The sequence below is a fragment of the Littorina saxatilis genome, linkage group LG5 (assembly GCF_037325665.1).
Source record: "Littorina saxatilis isolate snail1 linkage group LG5, US_GU_Lsax_2.0, whole genome shotgun sequence".
Taxonomy (NCBI): domain Eukaryota; kingdom Metazoa; phylum Mollusca; class Gastropoda; order Littorinimorpha; family Littorinidae; genus Littorina; species Littorina saxatilis.
This window is the reverse complement of record NC_090249.1, coordinates 48,667,339-48,672,800: the sequence shown is the minus strand read 5'-3', so window position 1 is coordinate 48,672,800 and position 5,462 is coordinate 48,667,339.

The window sequence follows — 5,462 nt, the reverse complement described above, 5'->3', positions numbered from 1 at the left end:
TAAGATTGTGATGTGTTTAACCAACGAGATACAATGCTATTTGGGACATGGTAATAATTGGTTGCCGGTATGGACGATATTCTGTGCTGTTACGGTTTGAGATTGTTGGCAGGGGTGAGCAAAAGTGTGACCGACTCAGCGCAGAGATGATCGAAGAGATTGTTTCGTAGTCTATTAGTGTTGTGACGAGCGTTGGCTAATGGTAACGAGTGCATATGTGTTTAGTTGTATTTGACCATACAATGCCGAGCCTTCAAACAGAACATTACCCAAATCAGTAGGCTGAATAACACTGAGTACGTCGTCTGCTGACGCCGGTTGGTGCACAGTCATATGTCAAACCTGAAAAGAACAACAACGCAGCCAGCGCAATTGCCGTGCACTGACGACCACGCACCGGATCAAAAATAGCACAACCTTGATGTACATTTGCAAGTAAACTTCTCCTTACCATCGTTGCTGTTGAAAACTGGCGCGTTCACTGACTTTGAAGCCAATACGTAGTCTTGGGCGTGGCTAAAACGGCTCTAGTTGCTGTTGAAACAGAAGCGTTGGGGCAAACACGTAGTCTTGGGCGTGACTCAGACGACTCTCGTAGACGGATTGGTTCCCTCCTAACGCAGAATTTAAGTGCGCAGTAGAACTGCTTACAAAACGATTACAAAACACGTATTTCATTATTGAAAAGGTGGTATCAGGTAATGCCTTCGTTTTTACAAATTGTACCAAAGTCGATTAACTTTACTATGTACAATGTTTGCTTGCAAATTACAACACAAACGCGAAATACTTAACTATTTGTAGAGTTCTAAGGCATTGCAGACGGGGCTGGGCCGCTATTGCGCGGGTCCGCTATTGCGCGGGTCTACTATTGCGTGGGTCCGCTATTGCGCGGGTCTGCTATTGCGCGGGTCCGCTATTGCACGGTGACAATTTGTCATTGAACCAATCTCTCACAGTGTAACAGAAATACCCAAAGCTAAAAGACACAGCCTAGAGAATACTGTGCTGACAATCATTCAAACGTGTTCCAAGTCGGTTTCATGGTAAAGACTATGTATATTATGAAACAACAAAATAAAATAAAGAGGTGTCACAGAAAGGGGGAAAGAACTATTTCTTATTCCACAAAATTACTTTTGCAATCCCAACATTCAAAGCATCGAGCTCAGAAATACTACCTTATAAATCTCAGGTGGTCATAATATAATACCAACAAATAAACTGACAAACAAAATGTTGACATTGCATTTATTCCAATCTTGAAAATAAATTCAGAACATCCTGAAATCATCTTTCGTCTTCTCAAAGAAAAAAAAACCGAACTAAAGTAAGTTGGAATAACAAAAATAATGCATGAGTAAATGCAAGTCACTTTTCGCATTTTCCAAAGACCTGGACAAAAGGAACCAAGAACACCTGTTCTCTACCTCATTATGAAAAAACCCACACCAAACATATTACATTAAAAAAGTAACTTGGAATAACAAAAATAATGCATGAGTAAATGCCAGTCACTTTTCGCATTTTCCAAAGACCTGGACAAAAGAAAACCAAGAACACCTGTTCTCTAACTCACTATGAAAAAAACAAAAACATATTACATAAAACAAAAAAAATAAAACCGTACATTCAGCTTAAACAATAAAACAACCAACACAAAGAGCTTGCTAATAAAACAATTTCATCTTATTCCTTGTCGGTTTCTGATTCCAAAAACATATAGATATGATATATTTGGATTAAAAACACGCTCAGAAAGTTTAAACGAAGAGAGGTACAGAAAAGCGTGCTATGCAGTAAACCACTACCGCGAGGGCCCCAAAGGGTTTAAAATCGTGATCGTGATTGGCGTTTTTTTACCTTTCTGTGACCGTGATTGCCGAAATTTCCATTTCTGTGATCGTGATGGAACTTTGCCAGTGATCCGTGATGACAAAAAAATCACGTCTCGTGATCGTGATCGTCCTTTGTTTTCGTGATCGTGATGGGCATTATTGCAAAGCATTTTATTTTCAACGTACATTTTTCACAGCTGTATTACTCTATGATCCTCTATTCGTCAAGGTGTTTGTGATCGTGAAAACAAAAATCAAGGTAACTGTGATCGTGAAAGCTAAAATTTCCCTTCCCGTGATCGTGATGATACCCCCCCCCCCCCCCCCCTTAGGGGCCCTCTACCGCGCTAAACAGGCTCGTTAATTTCACTGCCTTTTGCACGAACGGCGGACTACGGTCATTGTGAAAAAATGCAGTGCGTTCAGTTTCATTCTGTGAGTTCCACAGCTTGACTAAATGTAGTAATTTCGCCTTACACGACTTGTTTTTTCTGTAAGAGAGAGAGAGAGAGAGAGAGAGAGAGAGAGAGAGAGAGGATTTGTCCTTCGCGGGGGGTATGCAGTGCCTTGGCATTGCACTTCTACTTAATTGTTATTGTTCTTCAATACCTTACTCTCCAATGAGAAAGTGCAAGTACAACAGAAAGTGGATTTTCCAAGAAATCAGTAACACCCCCACGGAACGGCGTGGTCAGCTGCACCCAGCGCGTGGTTGGCACATGAACGGTGGGTTTCTCCAGACTATGCTTTGAAACTTATTTTTTTTGGCGCACTTTGTATTGAATATTCTCATTTTCGAGACTTCCATTCACATGAGCATGTGCTTGTTACATGAATAAGTTGCGTATCAATAGAGTAATTACAAAATGTATGATTGAGTGTCATGAAATGAACACTGTCACCACATTTAAACTCTGAATTTTGTCATTACTGGCAACAGACTGGCTTGTTTAAGTACTCGAATGTGCTATTTTATGTATCCCTGATAGCTGATTAAGTTTACAAGGGTTAGTGTTGTGTAGATTTTACACAGTTCGTAAATCAAATCTGAAGTCTGGGTTTTTGCTGGCTGCGCACCGCGTGCAGACCCGGCTGTAGTACATTCCTGGGGAAGGGGAGGGGGGGGGGGGGGGTTCCGGGGAGTGCACGGTAGGCCCAGTCACATTGGCAACTATTCCGCTTCTTCTTAGGTCGCGCAATAGCGGACCCGCGCAATAACGGACCCGCGCAATAGCAGACCCGCGCAATAGCAGACCCGCGCACAAGCGGGCAGACCCCTTGCAAACAAAGCAACTGCAAGAAAGTCAGGTTTTAGCAGTGTGAAAATCCGCTGAAAACGGTCTTATATTCCTTCCGTTAACATGGCTTCGTCCGGCCGTACATGTATGACACTGACCCTGCGCTGACCCTGAGGAACTGAAAAGGTTTTCCTGGAAAACTTCTCTCGAAGAACAAAATGGGTTCGGTGGATTTGTCAGTCTGTCACATGTTGAAGGGCCCCATTCGGGTTGAAAGAGATAAGCTACTGTCGTGTTTTTTCCAAACCTAGTGCACTACTGTTCTCACGAGATAAGTTACTTCTGTTTTGTTCCGGGGTTTTTCCAATTGACACCATGTATGACAGATGAAACAGAAAAGCCTGTTGTGAAAATGCACAAATTAGGAGGAAAAAACGAAACAAAACAAAAGTAACTGATCTCATGAGAACGGCAAACAACGACACATGTTCACCGCCCTCAGCTAATTGAAGAAAGAGGGTCGATGACGACCCCTAAATAAATAGTAGAGCATAGTGCAATTTCATGTTGGCATCTTCTCCACTGAAAGCTATAACCCAAAGACTGAAGACCAAAGTGCTTTACCCCACTTCTGACCCGAATCACCCCCCCTCCTGCTAGCTACACGTGCACTCAAGTTAACCTCTGCTTTGACCTGTGTGCCAGGAGTCGGATGGGAGAGGGAGAGAGAGAGAGAGAGCGAGAGCGAGAGAGAGAGAGAGACACACACACACACACACATAGACAGAGACAGACATAGAAAGACAGAAGCGGAGAGACTCAGAGGGAGACACAGACAAAGACATACATACAGAGAGAGAGAGAGAGAGAGAGAGAGAGAGAGAGAGAGAGAGAGAGAGAGAGAGAGAGAGAGAGAGAGAGAGAGAGAGAGAGAGAGAGAGAGAGAGAAAACTGTAACTGATCTCGTGAGAACGGTAACAAAACGAGACATGTCAGCTCTCCGAACGCATTGCAATAGATGACCGCTCCTGCGGCCATCAATAATGACCGTAGTCCGCCGCTAGTGCAAAAGGCAGTGAAAGTGACGAGCCTGTTTAGCGCGGTAGCGGTTGCGCTGTGCTGCATAGCACGCTTTACTGTCCCTCTCTTCGTTTTAGCTTTCTGAGCGTGTTTTTAATCCAAACATATCATATCTATATGTTTTTGGAATCAGGAACCGACAAGGTATAAGATGAAATTGTTTTTAAATCAATTTCGGAAATTTTATTTTAATCATAATTTTTATATTTTTAAAGAGACCAAAAAGCAATGTACTCACGTTAAAATGACGAACACGGAACGAATAACAGCGACGTTTCGACCCAAGGGTCTTCTTCAGGCACAAAACACAAAAGTCTCCTCTTTCGTTCCCCAGCCCCCCCCCCCCCCCCCCCCCCCACACACACACATTTTGTTTGGTCTACAGACCTCAAAACTGCCGCTTTTCAACTCTTGCCTGTGTTATTGTTGGCTTCCCCTCGAGTAGCTTCCCTTGCTTCTCTGTCTTTGTCATTTGTTGGTTTGTGCAGTGCAGTTGTTTTGTCAGTTATTCTTCTCTTTATCTGTTCTATCGTCTTTCTTCTTCTTTTTTGTGTGTGTACTTTTGTGTTTTTGTGCCTGAAGAAGACCCTTAGGTCGAAACGTCGCTGTTATTCGTTCCGTGTTCGTCATTTTAACGTGAGTACATTGCTTTTTGGTCTCTTTATTGTTCCCTCTCACGTGCAGTCGCCATTGTTTAATACTTTTATATTTTTAATTTTCAGACCTTGTGTTTAATCCGAATATAACATATTTATATGTTTTTGGAATCAGAACATGATGAGGAATAAAATAGAAGTAATTTTGGATCGTTTTATAAAAAAAATATTTTAATTACAATTTTCAGATTTTTAATGACCAAAGTCATTAATTAATTTTTAAGCCTCCATGCTGAAATGCAATACCGAAGTCCGGCCTTTGTCGAAGATTGCTTGGCCAAAATTTCAATCAATTTGATTGAAAAATGAAAGTGTGGCAGTGCCGCCTCAACTTTTACAAAAAGTCGGATATGACGTCATAAAAGACATTTATCGAAAAAATGGAAAAAAATCTGGGGATATCATACACAGGAACTCTCATGTAAAATTTCATAAAGATCGGTCCAGTAGTTTACTCTGAATCGCTCTAGCTCTACACACACACACACGCACAGACACACACACACACACACACACACAGACACACATACACCACGACCCTCGTCTCGATTCCCCCTCTATGTTAAAATATTTAGTCAAAACTTGATTAAATGTAAAAAGAAGAAAGTTTACATTTTTGGAAAGTTTAATTCAGGATAAAACAACACACT